This window comes from Lycium barbarum, chromosome 3 (assembly GCF_019175385.1).
Source record: "Lycium barbarum isolate Lr01 chromosome 3, ASM1917538v2, whole genome shotgun sequence".
NCBI lineage: Eukaryota > Viridiplantae > Streptophyta > Magnoliopsida > Solanales > Solanaceae > Lycium > Lycium barbarum.
In genome coordinates, this window is record NC_083339.1 from 59,570,904 (window position 1) to 59,588,116 (window position 17,213).

A 17,213-nucleotide genomic window follows, 5' to 3' on the forward strand; every position below is an offset into this window, starting at 1 on the left:
TCACTATTTGTATCAACTATGCATTCATAAAAAAAAGGTTAGTACACATCAACAAAATAATAAACGATTTGACAAAAAAGAATGATGGATCTTCAAATTCACATTTATATGTAGTAGCACTTCAGGTGGACTGTATTCCAGTTGGATGGGAGGAGTTCTCCCTTAGTAGTCTAGAGCTGATAAGCTCTCCTTCTAACGTCAACCCTGACCTTCTATGGTCCTTTCCAGTTGGGTCCGAGCTCACCAAAGTTTCCTTAATATTCCCTGGGAACACCTTTCTAAGTAAGAATTCCCAGGGTCTAAAGTACCAAAATTTGGCCTTCCTATTGTAATAACTCTCGACCTTTTGCTTCTTACTTGAGATGTTCCATTTCCTGACGTCCTTCCAGGAAATCTAGCCCGATCGCAATTTCTTAGTAATTGAATTCTTCAGTTGCATGGGCGTATCTGAGGGTTGGTTATATTACTTCGATACAAATTAGGGCCTCCATCCCACACGAAAGAGAGAATGGTGTTTCTCTCATGCTATTATCCGGTAGGCCAATAGGACTCCTAGTAATACCTTATTAGGCCATCTATCTTTAGCCTTTTCTAGTTTCTTCTTCAAGCAACTGAGCATGGTTCTATTGGATGATTCATCCTGACCGTTTTCGCTTGGATGATATACTGTCTCAGGTAATAAAATTGTAAATTCTCTTTCCCAGATTTGGGAGAAGGCTCCGACTTCGACCCATTTAAAGAAGTAATCTTTGAGAACCAATAAGAAGCGGATCTGTCTAGGAGATATTAGCAAAAGGTTGACTATGTCCATTCCCCACTTCAAGAATGGACATTATAATGACCTGATTGGTCGTTATAGTGCTAATGACCCTTTTACCCCTGTTGATCCTTTCTCTAGGTCATCGGGTGGGTTTTAGAGTGACTTTTGGAGGTTTGAGCTTTAAAGTGGAATTCGTTTGACCCAAAGTTGACTTTTAAGTAAACGGACCTTTTTCAGAATTTTGTCAATTTTGAGAGGTCCGGATAGTCATTTATGACTTTGTAGTGTGTTCGGTTCGGCTCCTAATACAATTGAGAGCATTTTGGAACTGGGGTTGGGAACTTGGCTTTAAGCCATTAGGGGTTGACTTGGTCAAATAGACCTCCGTTGGGAAATTTGAGGCCATGGGCGGGTTCGTAGCGCATTTTTATAGGTGGTTGCATTTTTGTTTTGTATCTGTGGGGCCTCGGGTGATAGTGTGATTTGGATATAGAGATTGGTCAAAACCAGAACTTTTCAATTTTTTGTAGGCACTGCAGCGGTACTATAACTACCGTAGTGGTCCCGCTATAGCGCTAGATAGACGGCCATAGCGGACTGGGGTTATTTGGTGAAAGCCGCAGTAGCGGTACCCATACCGCTATAGCGGCCTCTTGATGTTTCGTGATGGCCGCTGCAGCAAGCCATCTGGGCGCCAAAACGCGTGTGCTGCAGTGGTTCCTATGACCGTTACAGCCGTTGTCGGGCAGAATTATTTTCCTTTCCTCAATTTAAAACCCTTAAATGCTATCACTTCTTCTCATTACTTTTCTAAGCACTCTTTGGGATAATAGAGCAACTTGTGGACAAAATCCTCTTGGAGTAAGATCTATGACACTAGCCATCATCATTTACCTTCTTAGAGCCCTATTCTATGCTTAGAATCACTAGAATCTAAATAGAGAAGATGAGTTGTGTTAAAATTCTTGAAATGGGTTTAGACTTTAAAAATGGAAATTAATGGTAAAATTGAATAACATAACAATAGAATTTGATAAATTCCTTGTTGTTAAGCTTATTTCTTCCATGATTAATGGTTAATTTGAGGATTGAAGAGTTAGGGTTCATACCCAAATTTAGGAGTTTTGCTTAAAATCCGAATTAGGCTTAATCTTAAGTTGTTTTAGCAAATGATTAGTGGGTTTGATCACCTAGTGCTTGAATTGCATGTTCCATATGTCAATTTTCTGTTTTACCCTTGTGAGCCCGTTTTCCCAAATTCCTTGGGTTAGAATTTGACCTAACTAGAAGTATAGCAACATAGGTGTCATTATTCATAGTTTTTAACATAGAATTCAATTATGAATAGAATTTGAGTAATTGGAGGCGCTATGAAAAGGCACAACCAAGGTGTGACAGTTCGTGGCTCATGTTCGTCTTTCTAGGTAGATTACGGCTCACCATTTGGTTAGACTTCGGTTAGTAGATCATATGTATAATTAGTGAATGTTGGAGAAAGCATGTAAACCTTCGGGTATGTTGTCGGGATGGAATATTTCAGATGGTCCTGTTGTTGACTTGGGCTTGTCGCCTTATTGTGTTCTATTGATTTGTTGATTATTTGTGAGTTGTTAGCTTATCGCCACGTGATTGAATCTAGAGTTAATGCTTAGTGATTACTTATGTGTTGGAAAGCGTATCTATCATGATTGAGGTTGTTGGAAAGGGGAGAAGGGTTATGATATTGATATTATGAGTGAGATTTGTGTCCATGTGTGGCACTATTGATTCATATATTCTTGTTGGTATTGTTATCATGCATTCGCTCATTTAAACAAATTTTGGGATCGGGTTGCACGCCATAACACTTACTTGGATCGAGTTTCATGTACCGGAACACTTACTAGGATCGGGTTGCACGTTCCGCAACACTGACTATTAAATTGGGCTGTGCGTTCCGCAACAATTACATGGACTTAGCAGTCCCCCATGGGTCATGATGTCGACGCAGTCAGATATTCCGCCCGAAGTGTGTGTGTATTATTGCATTTGCATTACATTCATCTCATATTTACTTACAACATTGTTATGGACTTATTAGCTGATCTTTGGTGATACGTGTATTTATTAGTGGTTCTTGAGATAGTGTTTCAGATTTATTGTGGAATTTGAGGTGATATACTAGACTAGACGATTTGGTAATGGATTCAATATTTGGACTGCATTGAGTTTATCTGATTGTGAGCAAGCCTACTTTTTAAGTCTTTTTCCTATATATATGATTTTTTAATTGTTATCGGCCTATGATGCCTACTCAGTACTGTGGTTTTGTACTGATGCTACCTTGTTGTACTGTTTCTATGAGTGCAGAGTAGGCTGTTGGATAGTCGTCTATTCCTCGAGGGTGATCCCGAGGCTTCCTATCAGAGTTTCTAGGGTGAGCCTGCTTGATGGATTCTGCAGCCCGAGGATTCTTCTGTTTACTTGTCTTTTCTATTTTTGAGACAGTATTTCTATTTAGAGACATGTTGAATATTCCAGACTTGGATTATTAGTAGCTCTTGTATCATTCCAACTAGATTTGGGATTGATGTATTTCCGCACTTGTAGTATTTCCTATTTATGCTAGACCTATTAGGCTATTATTATTGGTGTTGAATTTACTGTATGGCTAATGGTTGCTGATTAAGGGATGGGTTCACCTACCGAGGTGGGAAATAGTAGGTGCCCACATGCTCCCCAATTTGGAGATTGAAAAGTTAGTTTCATAACCTTAGGTTACCCGGTATATAAGTACAAGACATGTCTAGTAGAGTCTTGTGGATCGGTACGACGAGCTCAGTACCTATCTGCGAGAGGCTGTGGGACATTTAGCACACTTTACATTCATTCATTCGTCCGTGCTACTTTATTCAAATTGGTATCTGGCTTATTCTAATTGGTATCTAATCCACTTCTATTCTCTCACAGATGGTGAGGACACGAGATACCATAGCTAGGGACGAGGTGCCCGAGCCCACTACCGGGGAAGGCACCAGATGACGACACAGGTGAGAGGTCGCGGCCGAGATAGAGGCCGTAGAGCTACACTGGCCAGGAGGGGCCACTGTAGCTGGAGAGAGGCGAGCACTTTCAGCTTCTCCAAAGAGTCAGCCCGAGAGAGCGCAGGCAGCCGAGAGAGGTGATGGACCAGACCTAACTCATCCCGATAATATGTCCGATCAGTCATTCCAGGATATCATGGTCCGTGTACTTCTTCATGTTAACAGCCAACATGTCGTAGGGGGTGCCACTTCTCCAGGTGGATCCCAAACTCGAGTGAGGGTACAGACTCCCGAGCAAGACCAGACTGTGAGGATGCATCTTTCTGCTGCTATGGCCCTTCGTTTAGGTGGTCTTCTAGTCCCTGAGGGTTCTCCCAGACCCGTGGCAGTCCAGCGTTTGACCATTAAGGATCAGGAGCTCATTGGGAGGTTCTTGAAGATACAGTCGCCCAAGTTATTTGGCTTGCGTAGTGAGGATGCTTATGAGTTCATTATGGATATGCGTGAGAGGTTCTATAAGATGCATATTGTGGAGTCTCATAGGGTTGATTATGTGTCATTTCCGTTTCGCGGTGACGCGAAGACTTAGTTGAGCAATTTTATTTAGAGCAGACCCGTTGGTGCACCTTCACTTACTTGGAACAAGTTCCATTAGGCCTTCTGGGAGAAGTCTGTGCCACGTACTTTGAGGAATGAGCGTAGAGATGAGTTTCTTCATTTACGACAGCGAGGTATGACAGTGTCAGAGTATGAGGCCAGATTTCTATTTTTGGCTAGGTATACTACCCAGTTGATTCCCACGGAGAAGGAGAGGATTCATAGGTTTTTAGGTGGACTTGTGTATCCACTCCATGTTGCTTGTCTTTAGTTAGTGGCTTTGGGATCTTCGTTCCAAGAATTTGTTGATCATGCTGTGGGTGTCGAGTCTACCAAGACTCGATCTTTGGGAGATTCGAGTGAGAACAGATCGCGTCATTAGAGTGGTTATAGTGGATCTTGCTACAGGGTTAGGGGACAGTCATCCAGGCTTTATCAGTAAACCCTCAGCCGTCCTGTTCAGTCAGCATTACTGGCTTCGTCAGGTGGTCCTTCTAGACCTAGTGACTATGGAACTGCACAGTCTTATGGTGGTTCGTATTCTCGTTCAGTTGACCATGGTGGTCCCTTTAGTTCATCTTCTTCCAGCCCTGAGATCTTACTATGTTTGTGGTGACTTTGTCCACTTTATGAGAGATTGTCCCGGATCCGGACAGAGTAGGTTCCAGAAGGGTTCCCGATTCCAGACTCCGAGGACTCCGGCACCATCTAGTGGTCGGGGTGGTTCTTCAACCAGAGGCGGTGCTCAGTCAGGCCGCGGTGGATCTCATTAGTCCAGGGGTGGTCACCAGTCAAGTAGATGCGGTTCCCAGGCTTCTAGAGCAAGGGCACAGTCGGGCCAGAGTGGCCATGGTGGCAGTATTTGATATTCCTTTCTGGGTAGGCCCGAGCTGAGGCCTCTAATATTGTGATCTCACGTACTATTTATGTTCGTCATTGACCTGCTTCAGTCTTGTTGGATCCAAGGTCTACTTTCTCATATGTATCTGCCTATCATTATGTCTGCTGGGACTTGACTAGTGACCGTCTTGATGTGCCTGTTCATGTATCTACTCCAGTTGGAGACTCAGTTGTTATTGATCGAGTCTTTCGGTCTTGCTTAGTTACTTTTATGGGTATGATACTTGGATAGATTTGATTATATTGGATATGGTAGACTTCAATATTATATTGGGTATGACTTGGTTGTCACCGTATCATGCGATCTTGGACTGTCACGCCAAGACAGTCATATTAGCTATGCCTGGGATTCCTAGATTAGAGTGGAGGGGTAATCCGAGCCCTGCTCAGAAGAAGATCATTTTTTATCTCCACGCGAAGAAGTTAGTTAGCAAGGGGTGTTTGGCTTGTTTAGTCCATGTTCGTGATACTAACGTTGATTCTCTGCCCCTTGAGTCTGTGCCCATTGTATGTGAGTTTGCGGAGGTCTTTCCTTCTGATTTGCCGGGTATGCCACCAGATCCCGACATTGATTTCTATATCAATTTGGATCCTAGAACGTGCCCCATTTCTAGTCCGCCCTATAGGATGGCACCCACTGATTTAAAGGAGCTGAAGGAGCAACTATATGATCTATTGAGTAAGGAGATTATTGGACTAAGTGTCTCCCCTTTGGGTACTCCTACTTTGTTTGTGAAGAAGAAGAATGGTACGAAGAGAATGTGCATAGATTACCGTTAGTTGAACAAGGTAACCATTGATAATAAAATATCCCATTCCTTGAATTGATGACTTATTCGACCAGCTTCAGGGTGCTTTGGTATTTTTGACGATTGATTTGAGGTCAGGCTACCATCAACTGAAGATTTAGGCCGAGGATGTTCTAAAGATGGCCTTTAGGACTCGTTATGGTCATTACGAGTTCCTTGTGATGTCATTTGGGCTTACGAATGCCGTAGCTACATTTATGACTTTGATGAATGGCATTTTCAAGACATATCTTGATTCCTTTGTCATTGTGTTCATCGATGATATCTTACTGTATTCGAAGAGTAGGGAGGAGCATGAGCATCATTTGAGGATTGTTCTTGGGTTATTGAAGGAGAAGGAACTTTATGCCAAGTTTTTAAAGTGTGAGTTCTGGCTTGAGTCTTTGGTATTCTTGGGCCACGTTGTGTCTAAGGAGGGGATCATGGTTGATCCAAAGAAGATTGAGGTTGTTAGAGATTGGGTGAGGCCCACTACTGTGACTGAGATTCGTAACTTCATGGTGTTAGCCAGCTATGACCGTCGATTTGTGAAGAGTTTCAATTCTATTGCTTCTTCATTGACTAGATTGACTCAGAAGGAGGTTTCCTTCCAGTTGTCTGATGATTGTGAAGAGAGCTTCCAACAGCCAAGACTCTTTTGACTTCAGCCCCAATTTTAGAATTACCCGTGGAGGGTAAGGATTTCTCAGTATATTATGATGCATCTCGTGTTGATTTGGGTGTCGTGTTGATGCAACAGCGTAGAGTCATTGCCAATGCTTCCCGTCAATTGCAGATCAACGAGAAGAACTACCTTACCTATGATTTAGAGTTATTAGGAGCTGTCTTAGCTTTGAATATTTGGAAGCACTATTTTTATGGAGTCCATTGTGAGGTGTTCACCAATCATTGCAGCCTTCAGCACATGTTTAGTCAGAGAGATCTAAATTCCAAACAGCATAAGTGGATGGAGCTTCTGAAGGACTATGACATCACCATTCTATATCATCCGGGAAAAGCCAATGTTTTAGCTGATGCCTTGAGTCGCAAGACAGTGAGTATGGGTAGCTTAGCCAGATTGGTTTCTTCTGAGCGTCTGTTAGCCATGGAGGTTTAGACTCTGGATAATAGTTTTGTGCGCCTGGATATCTCGATTCCGAGTAGAGTCTTGGTTTCTGTTGAGGCCAGGTTGTTCCTCTTAGAGCAGATTAGGGCCCAGCCATTTGAGGATGCTCAATTGTGTGAGATTCGTGATATGTTTCTGAGAGGTGAGGCCAAAGAGGCCATGCTTAATAGTGAGGGCATTCTAAGGATCAGGGGACACGTGTGTGTTCCTCGTGTTGGTGATTTGATTCGTTTGATTCTGGAGGAGCCACATAGCTCCAGATATTACATTCATCCGAGAGCTATGAAGATGTATCGAGATCTGAGGCAGCACTACTGTTAGAGGAGGATGAGAGAGATATTGAAGATTTTGTGGCTAAGTGTGGGAATTATCAGCAAGTCAAGTATAAGCACCAGAGACCTGGTGATGTGCCTCAGAGGATGCCCATTCCCAAGTGGAAGTGGGAGAGGATTTCCATGGATTTTGTTGTGGGTCTTCCAAAGACACTGGGCAAGTTTGATTCAGTTTGGGTTATTGTTGATCGGTTAACTAAGTCCGCTCATTTCATTCCAGTTCAGGTTACTTACACTACGGAGAAGTTAGCTAGGATTTACATTCATGATATTATGCGATTGCACGGGTCCCTATTTCTATTGTTTCGAATCAAGGTCCCCAATTTACTTCCAATTTCAGGAGGGCTTTTCAGGTAGAGTTGGGCACTTAGTTGGACCTTAGTACAACCTTTCATCCCTAGACTGATGGTCAGTCCAAGAGGACTATGCAGGTGCTCTAGGATATATTTGAGAGCATGTGTCATTGATTTTGGTGGTCAATTGGACCAGTTCTTTCCCTTAGCGGAGTTTGTGTACAACAATAGCTACCATTAGAGTATTGATATTGAGTCGTTCAAGGCCTTGTATGGTAGGAGGTGCTATTTTTCTATTAGATGGTTTGATGCTTTTGGGGTTCGCCAGTGGGGCACATATTTGTTGAGAGAGTCCGTGGATAGGGTGAACCTTATTCAGGAAAAGCTTCTAGTAACCCAAAATCGACAGAAGATGTATGTGGACCGGAATGTTCGGGACTTAGAGTTTGTGGTGGGCAAGCAGGTGCTTCTGAAGATCTCACCCATGAAGGGTGTTAGGTGATTTGGGAAGAGGGGAAAGTTGAGCCCGAGGTACCTTGGCCCATTTGAGGTTCTCTATCGAGTTGGAGGTGTTGCTTATGAGTTTGCTTTGCCACTAGGCCTATCAGGTGTTTATCCGTTTTTCCATGTGTCCATGCTGAAGAAGTATCATTCCGATGGTTTTTATATAGTTCATTGGAATTTTGTGTTGCTTGATAAGAGTCTTTCTTATGGGGAGGAACCTATAGTGATTTTGGATAGGCAGATTAGGAAGTTGAGGTCGAAAGAGATTGCTTCGGTCAAGGTTCAATGGAAGCATCGTCCGGTTGAGGAGGTTACTTGGGAGACGGAGTTCGATATGCGCGAGAGATATCCCTAGTTATTTGCTGATTCAGGCACTTTTCCCCATTTCTACTCCGTGTTACTCAAGGACGAGCGATTGTTTTATTGCTATATGATGTAATGACCCGATTAGTCGTTATAGTGCTAATGACCTTTTTACCCCTGTTGACCCTTTCCCTAGGTCATCGGGCTGGTTTTAGAGTGACTTTTGGAGGTTTGAGCCTTAAAGTGGAATTCATTCGACCTAAAGTTGACTTTTGAGTAAAGAGACCTTTTTCGAAATTCTGTCGATTTCGAGAGGTCTGGATAGTCATTTACGACTTGATAGTGTGTTAGGTTCGGTTCCCAATGTAATTGGAAGCGTTTTGGAACTTGCGTTGGGAACTTGACTTTAGGCCATTGGGGGTTGACTTGGTCAAATAGACCTCCGTTGGAAAATCCAAGACCAGGTGAGTTTGTAGTGCGTTTTATGTATGGTTGCATGTTTGTTTTGTATTTGTGACACCTAATTTTTACCTTATAAGACGCGTATTTTAATTTTCAAATTTCCCTAGTCAAAGACGAAGTAAGGATACTTCCTTTCAATTTTAAAATTTTAAAAATCCCGAGAAAATTGCAATACTGACATCTAATTACTGCTTTCTGAAAAATTGATAAATATAAGAAATTCGAGTTATTTACTTTCATCCCGCTCCGTCTAGTCCAGAAAAATTGTTAATTTAAACGACGTGTGAATTGTGGGTCATTTTGACCTCATTTTTCACATTTTTAAATATTGCCCGGAACTATGTAAATATTGGGCTTGTTTTAAAGATAATTTTTTCAAATTTGCCAGTTTTGAATTTTAAGTTGCCTAAATAACTATTTTACTTAGTGATATATGTATTTATAATACCTAGTTCATTATTATTAAAATAGGACAGGGTCAATTTGGTTATTTTTAAAAGTAGGGGGATTTTAAGTTTTAAAAAAATAAAGGGTGTGAAGTTTGTTTTTCATACCCACAACTCTCATTCTTCACTACCCGCACCCCTCGTCTCTGTTTTTGGCGATTTTCATGATTCTATAGTTTCATCTCACTGTGCTTAATTCATGGCGATTTAGTGTCGCTTTTTGACAGATTCTTGAGGGGTTTTACACTTAATCATGATTACTCATGATTTCCAGGTTTATTTCCATTCTAGTTTCATTTTTTCATACTTAATTGAAGCGTAATTAGGTTGTTACTCGGGCTCTTTACGTATTAAGGTTGCCATGGGCAGGGCCTCGAGCCCTTAGCCATCTTGTGCACCTTATTACACATAGTACAGAATCTAGGGGAAATTTCCTAGATGCTTCACGGATTAGGGTACACAATTTGGGGATTTTATCCCCATTGTAATATTTGGTACAATTGTACCGTTGGAATAGTACATAATGGGCGGTATCCTTAGTATCCTAATTTTTCTGATTTTTATTGGATATTTGTAGATTTTAGGGTACAATTGGTTGTGATTTTTGATGTCTTATGTGTGAAAATTTCGAATTCTTATATAGAGTCCAAAATTTTGGGGTTTGGGGGGGGGGGGGGGGGGGGGGGAATTTGGGTGAGGTGTCCATTTTATTCCTAGGATTCCGTAAGTGTGCTAAGTCTATAAATAGAAAGAAAAGAAAATGAGAGAGGAGGGGATTTTTTTTTTTGAAAAAATCCAGAGCATAAACTGAAAATCTAAGAGCTATACAAAACAAATACACTATATACATTATATATATATAAAACAGTCAACAAAATACTATATATATAAGTATTCACTCGATATACAGATACATATATAAGAAGAAAGTATAAGAAAAAGGATTTTTGAAGATAAAAAGGAGTTTGGATTACTTAAAGGTGAATTTCAATCCCCTTTGGTCTTTAGGTTGCCCCTACAAAAGGTAAATCCTTTTCTAAACCTTTACTTTTATTTTTAGTTTTTGAATATTTACTATGCTATCTTATTTATTATGTAAAGTGTTATAAACTGTCAATTTCTTACTTACAATGATTATTCTGTCCATGTTTTGATTACTTAAGATATAAGGAATGAATTAAAAGTGAGCTTATTATAACTAAATATGTGTTATAACTTGTTAGGTTTAAAAATGAGAAGAAATAGGTTTAAAAGGGGGGTATAGTCTTAGTTCTGTGCTGTGTATTTGAAATTTTGATGCTTGAGACCTTTTCAATGAAATAGTACCAAATATTAACTATTTTAGTTAGATTGAAGTTATTTTTAATACCCTGAAATGGATTTTGTGATATTGGGATTCACTTGGCCTTAACTTAGCCAAATGCGACCTTTATTAGCCATTTTGATTCATTTAGGTGATATATTTGCTCCATGTGTGAAAAATGTCTCAGCTTAATGAGATTCTGCCTTCAAAATGAATGTTGGAATTATTTGTTAAGGTTAAATGAATTTCTTGTGAACTGTCTAATATCTTGAATATATTTGGGTCTGAGACTTAGAGTTTAACATTTTGTTGCTATTTAAACTGTTAAAATATGACCTGAAACTTGCTAAGTGTTTTCTATAACTTGGTTTATCACTGGTGTATTTACATTTTGTTTGAAGATGGTCTTAAGTCATACTTAGGAATGGATTTGTAATTTAAAGCTCTAGAAGTTGCTTAAGTATCATCACTGTTTTGAAAAGTAGCAACTAAATGAGTTTTATAACTTGTTAACTTGACTAAGTGGTTCAGTAAATGCTATAATATACAGTTTGAAAGATATTGAAATCAAAAGTTTTCAATATGAAAGTTAATTAGTACATTGAGACTTTCTTTTTTCATAAAAAAAATGGAGTCTACTTAGCTTTATATGCTTATGTGTGCTATTTGAAATTTTTGGGTTTGAAGTAGTAAAACTGAGTAAAAATGTTCTTTCATTTTGACACTTACTCCAGTTTTTGAACCACTTAACTCATGTAAGGTTTGAAATGAACTAGTTTATAGAAAAATAAGCAACACAGGCTAGGTTGAGCATTATAATTGTTACACATTCTCAGAATTTCCAAAAAGATGACTTTCGTTCCTATGTGATTTGAGTGAACAATCTGTTTTATTTCCATGATTTAGTCTTTCCTTAAAGCTTCTTAGTTAGAGGCTGTTTGGATGGGCTTATTTTAAGCAGCTTGTAAGCTGCAAAAAAATAAGTTGGGGTAGGCTAACTTATTTTTTGTGGCTTATAAGCTGTTTGCAGCTTATAAGCTGCTTTAGATAAACTAAGTCAAACGAACCCAATTATTTTTTTGAGCTTATTTTAAGCACAAAATGACTTTATGTTGGCCAGCCAAACACTCAAAAAAGCTGAAAACAGCTTATAAGCAACTTATATGCCAAACCAAACGGGCTCTTAAACACTTATTTCAAAAAGTGACTTGTTTCCTTTTCTTTGAATCTGTCTAGTTGAACTTTTGCTAAAAGAAAATGGTTTCAAAAGGTGTGAAGTTTTATTGAAAGTCAATTTTGTGTCCTTTTTACCTAAAAATGATTCAAAAATTATAAACTTGTCAAATCTATTTTGGTACAGTCTCCGATGTGTGTTTACTTCCTAGTGTGTTTCTATGACTGAGAATAGGGATCATGCATCCTTGAATTTCTTTCCTTGAGATTTGCTGAAAACTGCATTAGTTTCTTGTAAGAACTGTGTGACTATGTGATTTAAAGTGGAAAATTTACCTTGAAATTCATTAGTTGAACCAAACTACTTGCTTAAGTATTATATGGGATCATGATGATCCATTTTAATTTAGAACTTGCTCTTGGATGTTTCTAATTATTCCAGTTTGTAGTTTGGCATTTCCATGAACTTGTCCTTAAAATTTCAACCTGTTATTTGCCAAACATGACCATTAGAAAAAAGAAAAAGGAATTATGTGCATATGAGTTACTTAAACTATCTATGTGTTGCTTGTCATTACTTCTAGTTGGATGCCTTTGCCGCATTTGGGTTTCCAAACCTACATTATGATCAAAACAACTAAGAATGAAGACTTGGTATTTGAACTAGAAATTTTGAAAAGGTAAACTGTAAATTTTGAAGATAAGAAACTGTTTCTTTGTCTTGTTAATTAGCTTGGCACTGCCTCATTCTACCTAGTGTGATCAACTAGTTTTGAGCCTCTTTGTGATCTTATGCATTTCTTGGACTCTATTTGAACTTGACATGATCATGTTGAAGGAAAACATGCAAGAACACAAATATATCTCTATTTCTTTCTTTGTTGTCTACTGGTACGACAGTCATCATAACAGAGGGTTGTTAATTTTCCTACATAATATTTGTCCAAAACTGCCTTAACTGGTAAAATTGACTTACTTGAGTTTACAAAAAGAGACTGTGCATATTTGAACTTTGAAAACAAGTTGAAATCTCTAGTTTGAAATTATAAAGGCTTATGTGCTTGTCATCTCTGAATCTATCAAATTAAGCCAAGGTAAACTGAAAATCTTGTTTGCAACTATGCTCATGAAAACTGTGTATTAATCCCCTCAAACTGGAATTTTGAAAATCTCTATTTGACTAAGAGCTGCTCTCATTTTAGACTGGGTTATTCATGAGCTTGTTGACTTCAAAAACTGCTTGATGTATTGAATTTTGGATGCTGATTTGGTTAGCTTAAACTATAGATCTTTTGCTATTTGTTTTACTAAAATATTGCTTGATTTACTTGCCTAAAACTTTTCATTTGTGAAGGTAAACTTGCTTACCTATTAGTTTGTTCCACTGCTGGGTTCTGAGTATTTTCTGGGAGTTTGATGTTGTTTCTGGGTAGTTTTGATGAGTTATTTTTGAAGGAGAAATATGGGGAACATATAGCATGTATGGAGGGTATGCTCCCCTAAGGGGTTTAGCTCTTTATATATAGGTGTATCACCTAGTATATCTTGCATATCACTGTCCTACACTTAGAAAAATTCATGTTTGCTTCACAGTTTGGGCCTGGGCATCGGTTCAGCAGAGAATTATTTTAAAATTTGTTTCTTTTTGCATAAATGTCCCATTCCCTTGATAGTTAGTAATTATTGGCCTGGCCCAATTGTTTTGTAATTTAATTTTTGGCCATGTAATTTAATTTATGTCCCTAAGATTGAGTACTTATACCTTTTATTTTGTAAACCCCCCTATCCGTTGGTGGGTCCAACGAGGCCCACCAACTCCATTAGATCGAGTCGACCTCAACCATGGACGAGCTAAGCATTGGAGCGGATTTGAAGCGGAATAAGTTTAAATTGCATTATTTTTCTGTTGGGCTTGGTAGGCCCAACCCATTCACTTGATATTATTAATTTGACAATATATACTTTTTGGAACCCTTTATAAATTGTCACGAATTTGGAGTTGCCAAAAAATTATTTCTAAGTTATAAAAACTGATTTTTATAAAAAAAAATTGACGTGTAAAAAATGATTTTGGGACAGAAACTGCTTTATGGATAAAAATGGACATTTGTTTTAAACGTAAACTATAATTTTGGACAAAAAGGGTCTTGACAAATTTTATGGACATTGAGATAAATTGGGACCGTACCTATGGACAATTTGGACAATGGCCTTAAAATTACTTTGGACTAATTTGGACTAAAAAAACAAAAAATCTAAAAATGTAAAAAATGATTAACATATGGACAATAATAGTATGCCAAAGAGATTTTTATAAAACTTAAAACTAAAAACCTTATTTTTCTAAAGAGCTCGGGTGGGCTTATATGGTGTTCTACTTAGGTTAACACCTTCGGGTTTTAACCTAGGTGTTCTAGTCCGAAACCCAAAACGCCCAATTTTGGGCCAAACTTTACCATTTTTATTTCTTGAAAATGAGTAGTTTCTGCATAAATGACTAACCATTATTTGCTGAAATATAAAACAAAAGCAGTTTTTATCAAAATTAATTTATATCTACAAGGCAGAATATTAGAACCCGTAGGTCAACCATATTTTACGAATCCTTAATACCAGGGTGCCTAACACCTTCCCCGAGGGATCACCAGAACCTTTACCCAAACTTTGGTATAGATTGGTTTCTTTTAAAACTTAGCCATTTTAAATAAACCCTTTTCGAACTGGTTTTTTCCTAACTTACCTATAAGTTAAGTGGAGACTCTAAAAATAATGTCCATTTAGAGCACCATCCACGTAAAAGTATATTTTTTTCTTTTTCCTGGTATGATTGACAACCGTACATTCCCGGGACACTTTCCTTTCTAAACGAGGCAAGTGAAAATACAAATCGGAAAAAATAGAACCGCTACAGATGGCGACTCGCTGGGGAAAATTTAAGGTTCTAACCATAAGGGTTCCAATAAATTTTTTGTTTAGTGTGATATAAATTGTTTAAATAATATAAACTGCTTCTGTGTTTAAATTCCCGCAAAATAACTGTCATTCATGCATGTATACTCTGCCACTCCTTACATTTATTTTACGCTTTATTCCAATGGTGACGACGCGGGATGAGCTGCGGTCATACCTTCACTAAAAAATCCTTTTGCTATTTTTCTTTGGGGGTCTCTGAAGGTCGAGTGGGCACGCGGTCGTCCCAGAGCCTCAGGGAACCCACCCTCAGCTTGTCCGCTTGGGTAACTTGTGTCATTTTCTTGAAAAACCACTCTAGAATAATTAGCATAGAGTGAAGCCAAATTCTTACTGATATAGCGCATACTAACCATAGAACGATTTGGGTATCACAGACCTACCTGAATCAGACAGGATAGACACCTTAATATGTTCAGACGGTGTAAAAACCCGAAGGCACTACATCCCACTACTTGCTATTTGAAGCATCATTGCCTTATGTGAAATAAATTATTGTTTCTGGGGTGGGGAACTAACGACGTTCTCTCTTGCAGATGTCTCCTAATTTGAAGTTTGATATGATTGTGGGCCCACCACCGAGTTTAGTATTGTGGTGGGAAGGTTTGATTAATGCTCAGAAAAAAGAGATAAAGGGTTGCATAGGGCATCTACCTTCGTTGATGAATATGACTGAGGATCTGAATTTGCTAGAGATTATTATTGTCTATTAGGATAATGACAGAATGGTGTTCAGGTTTGGAGAGATAGAGATGAATCCCACCTTAGAAGAAATTAGAGATGTCTTGGAAAGCGCGGGAAGCGCAAATAGATCCAAAAAGAAGTTAGCTCAAAATATCCTCATCCCTCACAAACCTACCCCAAAAGCAATCAAAGACATATTAGCTGTTAACAAGGCGGACTGGGCACAGGGGCCCATAATATCCTTTAGGGAGATGTATGCGAGGTATTCGTCCAAACAGGGATATGAAAACCACATCCTCGAGTTTCCTTCATTCTAATCTTGGGAATTCAACCAAACACTAGCCTTCATTACTTGCCTGCTGGGAACCATGGTATTTCCACTAAATTCTTCCCTAGCCATAGACACCAGGGTTGTCTTTGTTGCCCATTCTGTCCTTAGAGGCGTTACGACAGACAGGCATACCAAGTACTTTGATATTATCCCTATTATCTTGTCTGACATATACCGAGCTTTAGGGAAGTGTCTCAACCACTATTATTACTTCCAGGGTTGCAATCTCCTTGTTCATGGTAGATACTTAAGCATTTAGACAAGAATGGTTCAACCTCCCGCCGAGATCCGGCCCTGAGGGAAGATGATCTGAGCATCGCTACCGTACCTTGTGGGATTTAAGACAAAGTGGGATGGGCTCACATCTTTTCTAGAATAAAAGAAGAACACATCAGGTGGAGAATGCCTGACTTCCATTCCAAGTATGTTTGTGTCAAGAGCCATAGACGTCCATATTTACCTCTTATGGGCATTGGGGGATCAGAACCTACACACCTCTGAGGTTACTTAGACAGTTCGGTATGAGATAGGTCATCCCAAATGTAGGAGTGTTACACCTTGTAGTTTTTTACATTAAGATTCGTCGTACGTTAGCTGTTTAATTTTGGACAATGGAATTTGTTTCAAGGACATATGAGGTTGGACATGTTTAACTTGTATTTATGAGTCTTTAAATTATGCTTAGTGAGTTACGGGAGGATTGGAGAGCAAGTCAATTAAGGAAAGTAAGTTGGTTGGAACTTTGGAGAAAGGATGGGCAAAGTTTCGTACGATAATTTTGGTCTAACTTGAGAAAGGAATATATCCTAGTATATCAGGAATTTTGAGGTGGAAAAAAGCCTAAATTAAAGTTTAGAAAGTCTAGTTTCCAACGCAACAAACCGCTCATCGATCCGACATCGGAATCAAATGTTATGAGCATTTCAAGACGGACTGCCAGAATAGACATTCTCCCAACTTCCACCCATAAGATTTTAGCCCAAATCAAGTGAAATCTCGGGATTTTGGTTCGGATAGAGTATAGCTGTGATTATAGTATCGTGTTGCGGTGGATCTTAGTTTGGATTCAAGGTGAATATTAAAGATATTATGGCTCTAGTTGGAATAAGGTAAGAATCTCTCCTTCTTGATATTGATTTAGGTTTATTTACGGAGATAGAGCAATTAAATGGTCGTATAATGAACTAGTTGGTTGAGAAATCGAATAAACATCGTGTG